At 39.2% G+C, this 17,983-nt stretch overlaps 1 protein-coding gene across 14 annotated transcripts in view; it reads left to right on the top strand.

Moving 5' to 3' along the window:
- The first annotated feature begins 11,518 nt into the window (after positions 1 to 11,518).
- Positions 11,519 to 17,983, top strand: part of LOC5572391 (chitinase-like protein 3) — a 63,932-nt gene continuing 57,467 nt past the window's right edge. For 3 of the 14 annotated variants that reach the window (XM_021838688.1, XM_021838682.1, XM_021838679.1), the window contains exon 1: positions 11,519 to 11,812. The gene's annotated coding sequence lies outside the window, so the exon portion shown is untranslated. Of the gene's footprint in view, positions 12,101 to 17,983 lie in introns of all 14 variants that reach the window. The other 11 variants (XM_021838664.1, XM_021838662.1, XM_021838660.1 and 8 more) reach the window with 5 other exon arrangements.

Below are 17,983 nucleotides of genomic sequence, written 5' to 3'. Positions count from 1 at the left end.
CATCGTGCGCCGCCTAGCGGTAGATTCCTTGCGGGCCGCCGCACAACGGGACCGCTCTATTTCGGTGGACAAAGCCACCGGCTGCACTCTTTTGGGACATAACTGTTTCTGGCCACTGAACATCTCAGTGTGCGCCGGCGGTTTCCTTGGGTTTGCCGGGTGTTGCCTTGACCGAGTTCGTAGCGGCAAACGCTGAAAGTAACGGGAGCACAGACCCAGTAAAAGTCTGAACGGTTCGGTTTATCACGCTGCTGGTGGCTGTTTGCGACCAGTGCACATCGTAGCTGATTTTTATTGAATGAATTACACTGAACGAAAATGGGCATTTCGTTTGGGAATAAGACTGATCTATATATTTTCGATTGTACCGTTGTTTTTTATTTCTTTATTAGTATCATTCCAAACATTTCATTCATTTCTTATATCTACGTGTTCTGTGTTATTAGACAACACTATCATCCTAATGTGGTAAGACAAATTTATGATTTTATTAACATTTTGTTGACAACAGATTACATTTCATTTGCCGTAGCAGTTCAGATTTTTTACAGGTGAGTTGATTTCACCTGCTTATAAGAGAAAAAAAACGCTTTGAATTTACTTAACCTAACTTAACCTAAACATATAACGCATTAATCGTGGCAAAAGAAGATTGTAACGATTTTTGCCTGAAAATTATTTTGAATTCTCTGCAGAGCTTTCTTCCTGTTATTCCTGGTCCATATTGGTACAACATACAACATGGCTGGCCTGAAAATTTGTTTGAATATCAAAAGCTTGTTCTTAAGACAAAGTTTTGATTTTCTATTAAGGCGAAGTAGGCCGTCATTGAAATTTGTACGCGTCGTTGATGATTATTGCTAATTCTCTCACGATTTCGAATCAAAGAAAACCTGTTGGTTTTGCACTGACACAGCTGAAAAAGTATCAGCATACTTTATGCATGTTATCGCGTACAGTGATACTTTTTTAAACCAAAATAAACTATCAAGACTGAATTTTATCACTTTGAAATTGCTAGCAACAACGTCATCATTGCTGCTAAATGAATGACGGGCTACTTAACCTTAATAAGGGGATAGAGACATTTTACATACATATTACATTTGGCTTGAATGCCCTCAATGTGATTTTTGAAAGTTAAATTCTTATCTAGCATGAGCCCTAGATACTTAACTTCATCTGACCAATTTATTGGAACCCCTCTCATCGTGACAACATGTCTACTTGAAGGTTTCAAATAAAGAGCTTTTGGTTTATGTGGGAATATTATTAGTTGAGTTTTTGAAGCATTAGGAGAAATCTCCCATTTTTGCAAGTATGAAGAACAAATATTCAAACTTTTTTGCAATCGACTACAAATGACACACAGGCATCGTCCTTTGGCGGATAGGCCTGTGTCATCCGCAAGCAAAGATTTTTGACATCCCTGAGGTAACTCAGGTAAGTCAGATGTGAAAATATTGTATAATACTGGTCCCAAAATGCTGCCTTGAGGATCACCAGCTCTTACAGGAAGTCTTTCAGACCTGGAGTTCTGATAATTAACCTGAAGTGTACGATTTGTCAGATTAGTTTGAATTATTCTCACAATGTGTGTTGGAAAATAAAAAAAACTTTAATTCTACGATCATGCCAAACACTGTCGAATGCTTTTTCTATGTCTAAGATAGCAAGACCAGTAGAATAGCCTTCAGATTTGTTGGAACGGATCAAATTTGTTACACGTAAATGTTGATGAGTGGTCGAATGTCCATGGCGAAATCCAAACTGTTCATTGGCAAAAATTGAATTTTCGTTGATGTGGACCATCATTCTGTTCAAAATGACCTTTTCAAAAAGTTTACTGATGAAGGAAAGCAAACTGACTGGACGATTCTGCATGCATTTTTGTCTGGTTTTAAAATTGGAACAACCTTAGCATTTTTCCATTTGTCAGGAAAATATGCCAACTGAAAACATTTGTTAAATATATCAACTAAGAATGATAAGCTACTTTCTGGAAGTTTCTTGATGAGGATGTAGAAAATTCCATCATCGCCAGGAGCTTTCATATTTTTTGATTTTTTTTAATAATAGTTCTCACTTCTTCCAAATCAGTCTTCCAGGAATTTTCGAAAACGTTCTCTTGATTGAGAAAATAGTTCGAAGTCCGGAGTAACTTGATTTTCTATTGGACTAGTAAGACCTAAATCGTGCGCGCTTTCAAACTGCATAGCAAGTTTTTGAGCTTTTTCGCAATTAGTTAGTAATAATTTGTGTTCCTCTTTCAATGCTGGTATTGAATTCTGAGGTTTTTTTTTCGAAATTTTAGATAATTTCCAAAAGGGCTTAGAGCCAGGGTCTAATTGAGAAATTTTATTTTTAAAATTTTTGTTTCTTAATTGTGAAAAACGTTTCTTGATTTTTTTCCGCACACCTTGCTATATAATTTTCATAGGTCGAAAGTTGTCGAAGTTTTTAGCCGATTGTTTTTTCGCTTCAAGTTCAATATCAATATTAGCCCAGAAATTCGCTTTTAATAATTCGTTAAAGCATCAAAAGTGCATCTCTCTACGTTGATAATCAACATTACTGTGTTATTTGTGGATTTTGTGACTCTGCAGGGCATATAACGCCGAAATAAATCTTGCCAACGGCTTCGTTGTGTAGAAGCTGTTAGTGGCCAACCGCCATTCTGTAGTGCCTTCTCACTGATCGTGAAACCAGTTGAAACGCATTAGTTGTTTGTCAACAATGACGAAGAAGTGTGATGGTGCTCCCTGTTTTGGAGGATCGACCAGAAGCAATAAAATCGAATGTCGAAATTGCCGTAAATCATTCCATGCGAAATGCGCCAATCTCAATGGAAGCCAACTAAAAGCAATTCGTGATTTGCCCGGAGTGTTCTGGTTTTGTACCGTCTGTCGTAGTATAGAGAATCGAGTCGACCAGCAAGTGCATAGTTCTATACTTGATCTCGTTTTGCATCGCATCAATTCGCTCACACGACTAGTGTATGCCCAAATCGATGCCACCCGTTCTTTGTGTCGTTCACTTGGGAACGAACACACTCATGTAAGCGTACCCAGGATGTCGTTTTTGGACAAATCATCAATTGTTGATGTCGTGAAAACCAATTTTGAGAACGCCCTTGATCAAATGCAGTTCGAGTTTTCGAGGGATTTCAACGATTTGGTCGCCGAGAACACACACAGAAATGCTACGGATAAACCGCATGCCGACGATTCTTCAATTGTGTTGAACGATAACAACAAGAGAGATCGTACATCCAGCTCGGATTTATCTCCAAATTCCGAAAAAAGAATGCGAGTTGATGTTCCAAATAGTTCATGTGAAAATTCAAATACTGTAGCTCTCCCTCTTACAGCTAGCCAACAATGCTCAGCTGAGATCGTCACCGTATCCACGTCGCAAGCTAACGCCATTTTGCCGAATGAAACTGTTTTGCCATCTGCCACTCCGCCTATGCCTTCTCCTGGTGCTGTTGCTATTGCTGCTAGTTACGAACTCCCCGCTGTTGTTGGAACCGCTGCTGCCAACGAATCTGCCAATACCGTCAATAATAATGCAGCCATCACCGCCAGTGCTCCTGCCAACGCCGTCAATGCCGCCACAAATTATCAAGCCACCACCGTCAATACTCCTGCCAACACCTACCATGCCAGTTGTACACGTGCCCCCACTATCGCCACCCAAGCTACCAAAACCACTCAAGCCATAAACGCCTATCAAGCCACCTTTACCAACCAAGCCATTATCTCAAATCATGCCGTAAATACCAATCATGCCTTCATCGCCAGTCAAGCCACCCCAGCCGCCTTTGTTAGCACAACTCAAAACGATTTTGCTCGCCCACCTGCCGTCACTAGCCTGGTGACCTACGCTCCATCTCATCAAGCTCGCTTTTATCCGCTTATTCATGACAGTTGCTCTAACGCTGCAAGGATGCACTCTGTTGGTACACAAACCTCACCAAACGCTGTGTCTCGCCGGAGCAGTTTGGAATATATCCGTCGTGATAACACCACAACCATCTCAACAAGCTCAGGTAATACTACAGTTGCCTCTAATCATACCGTTCCAGCCACGATGTTTTCTCCAACCATGGTCAACATTGCTGATGGACCCGCCCAATCACATCAGTCTCATCCGCTTCCAACAAGAGTTAATCAGCTACGCAACACTGCCGTTATCAGTAGACAGAATGGCCCAGTGTCACCTACATTATCGATTGCTAACCGTGAAGATCCCAGGAAATGGTTCTATGTCTCGCCTTTCCAACCACATGAAACAGCTCAAAATATTTCCGACTATGTATCCATGAAAGCAAATTGTCGCATAGATCAAGTGATATGTCAGAAACTAGTCAGTGAAAACCGTTCAAATGGACCACCTCTCACATTTATTTCCTTTAAGTTAAGCGTGCCTGAGGATATAGTTCCTACTATTAGATCGGACAAATTTTGGCCAGAAGGAATAGTTATCAAGCCTTTTTTATACCAACGCCCTCCTGTCAATCGGTTATCAGCGCCATACCCATCAACCAGCGTCCCTCGCACTCCTATCACCAGAATAGCAATACAGAGGCCGGAATTGTTCCCATCTGCTCGCCAACTCCCAAAACGTTATCAAATGAGCTCCCCGTTAATTTCCAGAACGCAAACAATTCATCCATTTCAAACGCTAGTTTAAGGTCTTCTTTAGGAGTCAAAGGACTCAGTGTGTTTTATCAAAATGTTAGAGGTCTTCGGACCAAATTAGACTCCTTTCTAGTTGCTAGTACCTCCTCATCATATGACGTCATATTGTTAACTGAGACTTGGTTAAATGACGTCATCTCTGATCGACAATTGTTTGGCCCGGAATATACAGTGTACCGAAGTGATCGATCGACAAGCAATAGCTCAAAGCAACTCGGTGGTGGAGTACTTATTGCTGTAAAACAGCAGTTTAACTCAACTCGTATGATGTCAAACGACTACGTTCATATTGAACAATTGTGGGTCAAAATAACGCTACCTGAATGCTCTTTATATTTATGTTGCTTTTATCTGCCTCCGGATTTGAAACATGATTTGAGCATCTTAAATGCTCATATAACATCGATTGAGCAGATATATTCCTCTCTCAAGGAACGCGATCTATTGGTCATATGTGGTGACTATAATCTCTCGTGCATTGATTGGCGTTACGACAAAGTTGATGCAGATTCTCTTTTAGCTTTTCCAATCGAGTCCAATAACTCTGTACCTTCCTACGCCAACCATCTAATAGACAGTTTTGACTCTTTGAACTTATACCAAATGAATGAGCATCGTAATAGTAACTGTAGGATTTTAGACCTAATTTTTATGAGTGATAAAGCTAAGGACGTAGCCTCTGTGCATCGCGCATTATACCCTCTTCTTGGTGAAGACAAGCACCATCCGTCTTTGGAAATAACTTTTGATTCGGTGTGTATTAAGGCTTCTCCTGACCCTTTCGATCCCACTGCTCTGAATTTCAACAAAGTTGATTATGAACTGTTAGCTGTTAGTCTAGGAGATATAGATTGGTCAGAGATTCTTAGTTCTTCAAGTGTGAATGATGCCGTTCAACGCTACACAACTAAGATAATAGACGTTCTGCAAGCAACTATTCCAAAATGTAAGCCCAAGCCTTCTCTTCCGTGGATTACTCCAAAACTGCTCCATTTAAAATCTCGAAGGAACGCTGCTTTAAGGGAGCTTCGTAAAAATAGGTGCTACGTGACGCGTAAACGGTTTCATTTCGTAAGCGACGTTTACAGAAAAGAAAACAACCGCCAATACCAAAAATACATCCGGCGTTCGGAAGAGAACCTCCGACGTAACCCAAAAAGTTTCTGGAGTTTCGTCAACAGCAAACGAAAGGATAGCGGACTACCAGTGTCTATGCACTATAACACCCAAGAAGCATCCAGCGCAAAAGAAAAATGCAACTTGTTTGCTAAACGTTTTTCTAGTGTGTTTACTGCTGATTGTCTGTCTGAATGTGACATTAATACTGCAACCAGTGATGTTCCTGCCGACATTTCGTGCTTAAACAATTTGCACATAAACGCAGAGGACATTATTAAAGCTTCCAAACAATTAAAACCTAGTTCCTCTCCTGGCCCAGATGGTATACCAACTTGCATCCTGAAAAAATGTATCCAGCAATTGTCAGTTCCGCTCCATCATATCTTCAACCTGTCTATATCCTCAGGAGTTTTTCCTGCTCAGTGGAAATCGTCATTTATGTTTCCAGTTTTTAAGAAAGGGGATCGCCAAGACATGATCAACTATCGTGGAATAACTTCGTTATGTTCTTCTTCGAAGCTGCTTGAATTGATTGTAAATGAATCCTTGCTACACAATTTCAAAAGCTACATTAGCACAAAACAACATGGCTTTTTTCCACGTCGATCCGTCACATCAAATTTGGTCGAGTTCACTTCATTTGTACTCCGCAAAATGGATCAAGGTACACAGGTTGACGCTGTGTACACGGACCTCAAAGCTGCTTTCGATTGTCTCAACCACGATATTCTTATAGCAATGCTAAGAAAACTCGGCATAGGTGGCATACTATTAGACTGGTTCGATTCTTACTTACGAGATAGGGCGCTGCAAGTAAAAATTGGCTCCTGCTGCTCATCCCCCTTTGCCGCTACATCGGGTGTGCCACAAGGCAGTAACCTTGGCCCCACACTGTTCTCGTTGTTTTTCAACGACGTCACAAGGAAAATACCTCACACCTGCCGGTCATTATACGCGGATGATTTAAAGATATTCAACGCTGTCCGTTCTCCCGATGACGCGCAAGCGCTTGAACAGTTTCTTACGCTTTTTGAGGATTGGTGTAGCAGAAACAAAATGTCATTAAGTGTTGATAAATGTCAGGTCATAACATTTTCCCGCAAATTGAACAATGTTAATGCTGTCTACAGAGTAAATGGAGTTTCTCTGATGCGTGTGACGTCAATCATCGATTTGGGAGTTATACTGGACACCAAGTTGAATTTTGTTGAGCACATGACTTCAACTATTTGTAAAGCTAACCGCCAGCTCGGGTTCATTTCAAAAGTATGTCAGTCGTTTCGTGATCCATATTGTTTTCGTTCATTATATTGTTCATTAGTTCGTTCAATTCTTGAGTTTTCTTCTGTTGTGTGGTCGCCTAGTTATGTTACATGGAATTTACGTTTGGAATCTGTTCAACGTCGCTTCATTCGCCGTGCCCTATCCCATCTTCCATGGAATGATCCAATTGTTCTGCCTCCCTATGAAAACCGATGCTTATTGCTCAACCTCGAAACACTTTCGGCACGTCGCTTAAAAGCTGAGGCCTTGTTTGCGGCTAAAATTATTCTAGGTGAAATTGATTCACCTAGTATACTTAGTGACTTCCATTTCTCAGCTCCAACTCGTATACTTCGCTCGTCATCCTTCTTTGCTCTTCCATTCCGACGTACAAACTATGGTAAAAGTGACCCTATACGTAAAATGTGTGTCTCATTCAATAGATTCTCCGATTGTTTCGACTTTACTTGTAATAGCTCCATGTTTAAGAGCAGGATGGATAGGATTAGGGTTTAGAATAATTAGATTAGGGATCATTGTTCAATTAGGCATAAGATTGTCCGTTGAATGTATGTATATTGTTGTGATGTTGTTTAAAAAGATACAGGTTTTTTAATCAGCTCTGCTGGTTTTTCCTGTCACAAAAGAAAACGAACACAACAAATAAATAAAAATAAAAATAAAATAAAAATAGCAGGATCGCAAGTGCGTTGCAATTGCCTTCTCCTCACGTTTTTAAGACTGATCAAGAGTTCAAAATCATCGTCTATAATCACGGATTCAAAATTTGGAATGGCAATGCTCCTGGCTTCAACAATGGAATTTGTTAAAATTTCAAGAGCATTGTCAATATCAAGTTTTGTTTGTGAAGAAATATTAACATCAAGATAAGAGTCAATATATGTTTCATATATACTCCAGTCGGCTCGAAAATAATTGAAAGTGGAGCTGATAGGATTGAGAATCGCTTCATGGGATATTTGAAATGTAACAGGGACATGATCAGAATCAAAATCAGCATGAGTAACTAATTGGCTACAAAGTTGAGTAGAGTCGGTTGAGACCAAATCAATCGTAGATGGATTTCTAGAAGAGGAAAACATGTATGAAACATGTAAACATGTAAAGAGTATTGAATTGAGAAATATCCTGAAGAACACTCATCAAATAAAATTCTGCCGTTGGAATTACTTTGTGAATTATTCCATGACCGATGTTTGGCATTAAAGTCACCAATGACAAAACATTTTGACTAATTGCGAGTCAGTTTTTGCAAGTCAGTTTGGAGCAAATTAACTTTCTGTCCAGAGCATTGAAAGGGCAAGTAGGCAGCTATGAAAGTATATTTACCAAGCTGGTTTTCAACTGAAACACCTAAAGTTTCAAAAACTATAATTTCAAATGACGAAAACAATTGATGTTTTATACGCCTAAGAATGATGATTGCAACTCCCTCATAAGCCCCATCAAGTCGATCACTACGATAAACAAAAAAAATAGGATCTCTTCTGAGTTTGGATCCAGGTTTCAAATAGGTTTCAGTAATAACTGCTATATGTACGTTATTAGCTGTACGAAAATTAAACAGCTAGTCCTCTTTACCATTCAGGGAACAAGCATTCCAATTTAAAATATTTTAAGTATTATTTGGATCCATTAGAAAAATGTAATCCAATAACAATTTGATTAGTAAATTTTACACCTACTTGGACTGCTTCAGTCATAGTGGTGGCTTTGAACATTGCATCAATCATTAGATTCAATTGTTTAGTTAGAAAAATAAAATCAGAGGTAGACATACCACTTGAAGTGGGTACATTTGATTATTTTCCGTTAGAATTTTCGGTAGACGAAGAGGCGGAGTAGATGTTACCTGTGGCGGCAGGGTTTTTTCATTTGATTTGAAACAAGTAGAATGGGTACTCTTAGTACGAATAGGAGAGGAGTTCAAATTACCTGCTACAATATCGGCAAAGGATTTTCCATGGGTAGATACATTCGAAATTGAAAGATTCGAACGGCTACCCGACGGATTAAAATTAGTTTGTGAATGAGCATAATTATGATCTTCCTGATGGGTATGATTCCTAATCAAGCGATCGTTAACTGAAAAATGAGTATTGTTCGATACTCTACCAGGCAAATTCCGGAAACAACCGTTATCGTAACGGATATAACTGTTCATCTGTCTGGCACGAGCCTCAATGACTCTTTTGCGTGAAGGACAATTCCAAAAATTGGACTTATGATTAACCCCACAATTAGAACATATGAACTTGGTTGTATCTTCCTTCACTGAACAGACGTCCTTAGCGTGAGAAGAACCTCCGCGTATCATGCATTTAGCATCCATGCGACAAATTGTTGTACCATGACCCCACTTTTGGCACCGATGGCACTGAGTGGGGTTCTGGTAATTTCCTCTAGGTTTCTGGAAATGTTCCCACGTCTCACGGACGTCGAACATAAGTTTTGATTTTTCTAAAGCTTTAATATTATTTGAATCTTTTTTGTTAAAGTGAACCAAATAATATTCTTGAGAAAGCCCTTTCCGAACAATGCCAGATTGGGTTCTCTTTTTCATAATGATTACTTGGACTGGGGAAAATCCAAGTAAATCATTAATTCCATTCTGATCTCTTCAGGTGACTTATAGTCACTTGAGAGACCTTTCAAGACAACTTTGAACAAACGTTCAATTTTGTCGTCATAAGTTAAAAATTTGTGCTTCTTCTCTTCAAGATGTTTGAGAAGAAGTTCGCGATCTTTAAGAGTTTCCGGCAAAACGCGACAGTCTCCTTTCTTTACGATTTGGAAGGAGACCTTGATTCCCCTAATGGAGTTCAAGATCTCCTGCCTAAATCCCCCAAATTCGGAACAACTGACCACGATAGGCGGCACTCTTTGCTTCCTCACTTGAATCAAAGAGCCTGGGCTAGAGGCTGCTTCGATTTGGTGTTCGGAAAATTTGTCTAGAGCATCGAACTGATTGCTCATTTCGATGCAATTATCAACATTATCCATTTCACCCTTGGAAATACTGTATTGGACAAAACATTTGCAACTTTTTCGATTTTCCATACAAAAAGACCAACTTTGGTAAGCTAGATCTCAGTTATTTATAGACCGATTCGAATGAAATTTTCACAGAACCTCAGATATAACTTGAATTTTAACATATATTTTTGAATAATTTTTCCAATCACGAGTTTATGAGTAATAACGGTTTAACTGAAGTGTAATTTTTGACGAAAAATTCAAAACGATTTATCGCAAAATCTGATAGCCTTACACAAAAACTGTCTTTAGCAAACTTGTTCATCTCGTTGAAATCTATAACTTTGCTGAAGATACCATGAAGCTATTCCTTCAATATGTTTAGTTATGTCATTTATAAAAAATCATCAAAAAATGCACTTTAGTTAAACCGTTACTGCTTTTAAACTTGTGATTGGAAAAATCATTCATAAATATATGTTAAAATTCAAGTTATGGCTGATGTTTTGCCAAAATTTCATTCAAATCGGTCCAAAAATAACTGAGATATAGCTTATCAAAGTTGGTCATTTTGTATGGAAAATCGAAAAAGTTGCAAATGTTTTGTCCAATACTGTAGGTTTGAATTTCGGAGAAACGTCCTTTCTTAAGGTCAATAGTAGAAGAAATAGTCCCCCTTCTTCTTGTTTACGGCGGATCCAACTTTCGATCGAATCCTATTCGTAATCCACGGCTCATTTGATTTTTCTGGCGTAAACGGGAATGCAAAACGGTTTTCGATCAAAAGAGCATTCGAACGTAAACAAGAATAGTGAGTATTGTTTTAGCAGCACTGAAAAGTACCGTTTTTAATTTTAGCACTGAAAAGTACTGTTCAATTGCGTTAGGTAGTTCTTAAAAAAAAAAAACTTCCCAGAGAGAATTCGTGTACGCACAGCACGAAGGTACGATGCGCACTGTTTATCGCTTTTCTTCGTTTTCGACGTTTTGCAGAAATTCTCGTCCTTTCGTTTTCTTCGTTTGTCTATTTGACTTTCGGCATTTTGTCCATTCGATGTTTTTGCGTTCGACATTTTGTCTTTCGGCGTTTTGTCACCCAATCTATTTTTCTTTGTTCAAAAATCGAAACCTGCCCTAATCCCACAGACCTTTCCACTACTAAATTACACAATATTTAATAAAAATTAAGAGATTGGTTTTCTTCTAGTGTATTACCACTCGAAAGAGCCCGAGAATGAATCAGATCAAAAATGAACGTACGCCAGTCAAAACAAATGAAGCTCACTACTACTAGTGCCAGCGCCGTACGACAAATACCGTTGCCTTCCGATCTCCGCGAGCTCGGCGCAAAGCTGTGTGCGTGCGCTGTGTAGAACCGTGAACAAAGGAAAACAACGATGATTGACCCGAAGAGGGGCAGCTGTCAAATACAGTCTCGAACCGAGTCGCAGTCAGTCTGTTTTCAACTTTCGTCGACGAATGAATGTAAAAGTCGCAGTAATTCGGGAGTGCTTCTAGAAGTGAATGTTATTAGTTCCCCTCATCCCAAACGGAAAATAGGAAGTGTCATTTCCGCGTCGGAATTCGGTGTCTGTTTTTTTTCGGGGGCCGTCCCCAAAAGCGCATTCTGCTGCATAGCAAAATGCTGCCAAGTCCGATCGTTATGTGATTTTGCGTTGCTTTCGAGAGTGCATTCCTTTGAGGGACGTGTTTTACTGCTGTTCTTCGAAGTAATGATTGGCGATTGCTGTAATTAGATTACCATCATACTAATAGTGCCCAGTGATGGTATTTTTTCCTCGGTGAATAGTGTGAAATAGTTTCGCGGAGGGGGTGGACAAAAAATCGAAAGTGACCACCGTCGTCATCCGCGACTCGAAGTCCCCCAAAGAGAGGAAGGGGCCAAGTCATCACCACAAAAGAGCTGCACTAGCTTTGAACGAGACAACAGGGGCTCAGCCCCAACCCAATCGCGTGATTAGCGAATAAAAGTTTATGGTGTTGTTTGTGTGGTCTCGGTAGGGTGTCCCAAAGCTGCGCTATTGTCAGAAAAGTTGGGGGTTCAGCCTCCAAACGGTTCAAATAACACATTTTTGTATGAGGTGGGGAATAACAATTTGAGATTTTTGAAAAAAAAAGTACAATTGTGACTACCATTAAATAACTACCTATTGTTTTTAATTAATTATGATTCGTGGCATACGGCTAACCAGCCGAGTGGAAGTTTGACAACTACCGAAAAACTAAACATTACATATACTTTGCAATTAGAATAAAAGCACAAATTGATGTGAAATTTTGCGAAAAAATTACACATTTTCTCGGTGAGAATCGAACTCAGGGAGTCGTGAGTTCGATTCTTACCGAGAAAATGTGTATTTTTTTCGCAAAATTTCACATCAATTTGTCCATTTAATCCAATTGCAAAGTATATGTAATGTTAAGTTTTTTGGTAACTATCTAATGTAATATAGCAAAATTTCGTGTTACCCATATTTTTATATACCTATTTTGCGAATCTCTCTGAGTCCAAACTATGATATGTGCCATATAATGATTAAAAAAAACGATAACTCTATACTCTAAAACATATGGATACATTTGATTAACTTTTGCATATGCCTATCTACATCTAGGCGGCATCCACAAAATACGTAACGCTCTAGGGGGAGGGGGGGTGGGTGGAGTAAGCTCAAGCGTTACGGCTCAATTGTGTCATTCAAGGCTAAACGAGACTACTTTGGACACCTAGATATCAAAACAGTATGATGATGAAACTATGTATATCTCATAAATTTACCAGCGATTCTATTCTATGCTTATATGATTGAAGAAAAAAATGGTTGGGGAAGGTTTTTCTGAAACCCGTTTTGTTCTCTTCGCCATGGCAGTAAGATGCATTTATATGCTAGAATTATTGATGTGAATTTTAGCCTTTGTGAAAAACTACCCATGTCGGAAAGTAAAAAGCTGCCAAAATACAATGAGAGCCATCCTATAGCTATTTGCAGCTTTTTCACTATTCATAGTGTGCAATTAAGCCGTAAGGAACAAACGCACTAGTTGTGTAAGAACAAACACGTTTCCCATATTTTGCTTGTGGAAGGAGACTATTTTCGTTGAGATTTTGAATCATTGGAAAATGAATAGAACAAAAAAATATAAAAAAATTCAACATTTTTTTAAGGGGTTATTATTTTCCCTGAAAAGCCGTTTTCCAGGAATGTTTCTGGCATTTACAATTATAGCTTCAAATGTTTTAAGGTTCCAAGAGAAACGACAATCTATTACGCATCCATTTGATATGTTTCACATAAGTGATTAACTGTATTGAAATTAAGTTTTAAGATTCGCTTTGTTTTTCGGATTCCTCTAGAATAAGAAGCATTGTAATTTTGTTCGGTAGAGTTCTTTCAAAGTTAATTCCAAGCTTGAAGAAAACTTAAGTACGTCATACAAAAAGGATATGTCTGTCATACGGGATGATGTTTAGCTATAAGTGTGGCATAAGACTAATATTTTCACATAAAATCATACCAACATTGGTAGGACAATGTTGCAAGCTTCAAGAATTAGTTATAAATAGTTACTAGATAGTCATAGATTAGTTTTTGACGTAAAGAAAAAGTGAATTTAGTACTGTATCAAGAATACAAAGATAAGTGAAATTCATTTATTTATAAGTATTTCACTGAACAACTTGAAATTCACCCCTAGGCTCAAGGTCAACTCGCACGGTGGTACTAAAATATACTGATTTCTGCATCATATCAAAGCTTCGTCACATTGTTGAAGATCCTACAAATATATCTAGCGCACTTTGACAGAATTCCGTCATAACCTTTCTACTTTTGAAAACTAACTTGAGAAAACTTTTGAAGACAAAAAGAGTTTGACTGGAATAAAGACATAAAATTTGTTTTGAAGATTTCGGTACAAAATTTTGTTTAACAAATTGGTTTGATTTACCAAAACCACACTTTAACATTCAGTTCTTATCCGCTCTACGGCAGCTAAATTTTTGTACAAAAAATAGTGTACCAGTTATGGCTATACTGCCCCTACTTGCAGAACAATCCCATTTATATAGGGAATCCCATAGAAGATGGGACTGTTATGCGAGTATGGGCAGTATAGTGGTTCCCTATTTGACCATAAGTGAATTCTAAACTTTTCTAAAGGACCTATCTAACATTGAGAGGCTCTTTATGTTTACTTTCTTTTTAATCAATAACAGAGTCACATTAACCTCTTCTGTTGCGTTTTCTGTATGAAACGCTAGTCAAGGAAATTGCCTTTCGATCTAAAGTGAAAAACTTCCCAAAAGTTTTAGTATTCCGTATGTTATAATCGAAAGAGAGCGAGAGAGGAGAGAATCTCTCACTTGTACATAGGTCACTTAGTAATGTTCAGCAAGAATTCTCGAAAACTTTCACATTTTTAATATTTTGGAATATTCTAACATCAAGATTCTTTTGATATCAAACTACTAAAACAAACAGAATGATTAAAAATTTGAAAATATTCGAATAATCACGTATGGCGAAATAGGGAACCATTATGTCCATAACTGGTACACCTACCCTACTTCGACTTTATTCGATCAAACAATCAATGATTAATTCACAAACAATCTTGATAATATAAACAACATAAAAATTAAACGGGGTTTGCTTAGACAAAACATTTGCAACTTCGCCACACCTCTTCAAACTATGGTCGGTTCTCAATATTTCGTAGCGATTCCTTTATTGTCGGTTACATCTTGCATCTGGGGATTTTTTTTATTTCCGTACAAAGTGGTATCAGGTATCAGAAGGCGGCTCCAAAGGCACGTTCCCCGCCATTTGGGAGATTTGTGCCATCGCCATATTTTCCCGATGGGAGAGGAAAGGGAAGGGAAAGATGGGAGGAAATAGGAGTGGGGTCCCTTGAAGAGGGAAAATCGCATAAGCGAAATGAGAGCATGTAGCTCCATACCACAATGGGTTCGAACAGCGCCCTAAAAAGGGCACTGCAAAACTCATGAGCGTAGAGAGCCTCATTACCACAGCGGGTTAAGAATAACAGAATGTCCTGAAGATTCAGGCTTCTGAATTCAGTTTCACTCAATAAGTGTTTACCAAGTAATTGGAATCGCATTTGCGAAAAAACTGGACAGTTACGAAATTGGAATAGCCGGCTCAGGGCCAATGAAGTCATGCGATGCTCCATCGCGAGCTAGCTCATCAGCCAATTCATTTCCAGCGATGGAAGAATGGCCTGGTACCCATACAAGGTTTACAGAGTTGACTGAATTCAGTTCCTCAATTTGAGTTCGACATGCGACCTTGAGTTGGCCGAAGCGAGAGCTTTTATAGCAGCCTGACTATCTGAACAGAAGTATATGACTTTACCCATTACGCGCTGTTGAAGTGCTGATTGCACTCTACACATAAGAGCAAATATTTCCGCCTGAAAAACGGTGCAGTTTCTACCAAGTGAGTAAAACTGATTCAGCCTTAGCTCACGAGAATATACTCCTGCACCAGCTCTACCTTCAAGAAGGGAGCCATCAGTGTAGCATACTATATTGTTTGATATACTTCTTTCCAAATAGCCAGACGTCCACTCTTCCCGTGAAGGGAATTGTGTGGTAAATGTCCTGTAAGGAAAGTTACAAGCAATTGTGAGATCACTTGGAGCAAGGACAATTTTGTCCCAATTCACCAAAAGTGGAAACAACGAAGTGTGTGTAGATCTACGATTCACTGGCAAATCCATAAGTTGGGAAACCGCAATTATTGAGTTGCCTCAATAGCGTATCTGCTACGAGATTCCACAAAAGTGGTGACTAGACTCCCCCTTGGGGGCATCCGCAAACACTCAATTTTTGAATCGCTGCTTGACGCAATGTCGAGAAGAGATGTCGTGTGGTGGATACATGGCTTAAGTGGTTGCGATAAACGCAACCCAATAAAGTAAACATGGATCAGCATAAACGCGATCACGCCATCCGGGGCGATGAGCGCATTTATGCTGAGTAGACAAAAAAGGTCATGTAGCCACCGCGCGGACCAACTGCATAGCGTAAGAAGTTGAAACGAATAAATGATTCAAAGTTATACCCTTCAACCGAGCAGACGTGCTTACTTATTGTGAAAGACCTCTTCCACCAACAGTGCGCATCGTACCTTCGTGCTGTGCGTACACGAATTCTCTCTGCTCTTGGAAGTTTTCTTAAAAACTACCTAAAGCAATAAAACAGTACTTTTCAGTGCTACAAAAACAGTACTTTTCAGTGCTATAATTAAAAACGGTACTTTTCAGTGCTACTAAAACAGTACTTTTCAGTACTATTTTTCTACTATTGATCCCTTTACGATCCTTGTTTGGACCCGTGCCTTCGATTTTTCGTTGGACCCGTTGGCGAAAGCTAGCGGTGGTAATCCTTCTTGGACACCGTCTTGGGAAAAAACCTTTCGAAGGTCACGTCTTCTTTCGTTTATTAATTAAACATGGTATCAACAACAAACAAAAGGAAGGGTGAATCTCTGAATTCACTACTTCCTTCCAAAAAAGTGGGTTTTAAAACTGTCACTACACGTGGCAAGAATGGAAGAAAGGACGTTTCCCCGGAATGCGAACTTTCTTCCAAGGGTGAAATGAATAATTGTATCGAAATGAGCAATCAGTTCGATGCTCTAGACAAATTTTCCGAACACCAAATCGAAGCAGCCTCTAGCCCAGGCTCTTTGATTCAAGTGAGGAAGCAAAGAGTGCCGCCTATCGTGGTCAGTTGTTCCGAATTTGGGGGATTTAGGCAGGAGATCTTGAACTCCATTAGGGGAATCAAGGTTTCCTTCCAAATCGCAAAGAAAGGAGACTGTCGCGTTTTGCCGGAAACTCTTAAAGATCGTGAGCTTCTTCTCAAACATCTTGAAGAGAAGAAGCACAAATTTTTTACTTATGACGACAAAACTGAACGTTTGTTCAAAGTTGTCTTGAAAGGTCTCTCAAGTGACTATAAATCACCTGAAGAGATCAAAAATGGAATAAATGATTTACTTGGATTTTCCCCAGTCCAAGTAATCATTATGAAAAAGAGAACCCAATCTGGCATTGTTCGGAAAGGGCTTTCTCAAGAATTTTATTTAGTTCACTTTAACAAAAAAGAACTAAATAATATTAAAGCTTTAGAAAAAGCAAAACTTTTGTTTGATGTCCGTGTGACATGGGAACATTTCCAGAAACCTGGAGGAAATTACCAGAACCCCACTCAGTGCCGTCGGTGCCAAAAGTGGGGTCATGGTACAAAAAATTGTCGCATGGATGCTAAATGCATGATTTGCGGAGGTTCTTCTCACGCTAAGGACGACTGTCCTGTGAAAGAAGATACCAGAAAATTTCAATGCGCCAATTGCAAGGGCCCTCACAAAGCTAACTTTTGGGAATGCATTTCACGCAAAAGAGTCGTTGAGGCTCGTGCCAAGCAGATGAAGGATAATATCCGTTACGATAACGGTCGTTTCCGGAATTTGCCTGGTAGAGTATCGAACAATGCTCATTTTTCAGTTAACGATCGCTTGATCATGAATCATACCCATCAGGAAGATCATAATCATGCTCATTCACAAACTAATTTTAATCCGTCGGGTAGCCGTTCGAATCTTTCATTTTCGAATGTATCTACCCACGGTAAATCCTTTGCCGATATCGTAGCAGGAAATTCGAACTCCTCCCCTGTTCGATCCATGGGTACCCATTCTACTTGTTTCAAATCAAATGGAAAAAACCCTACCGCCACAGGTAACTCCGCATCTTCGTCTACCGGAAATTCCAATGGGAAATCACATGACATGTCTGCCTCTGATTTTAATTTTCTAACTGAACAATTGAATCTAATGATTGATGCAATGTTC

Source organism: Aedes aegypti, chromosome 1 (assembly GCF_002204515.2).
Source record: "Aedes aegypti strain LVP_AGWG chromosome 1, AaegL5.0 Primary Assembly, whole genome shotgun sequence".
Lineage (NCBI taxonomy): Eukaryota > Metazoa > Arthropoda > Insecta > Diptera > Culicidae > Aedes > Aedes aegypti.
Note: the sequence above shows the minus strand (reverse complement) of the source record. Positions and strands in the feature narration are given on the sequence as shown.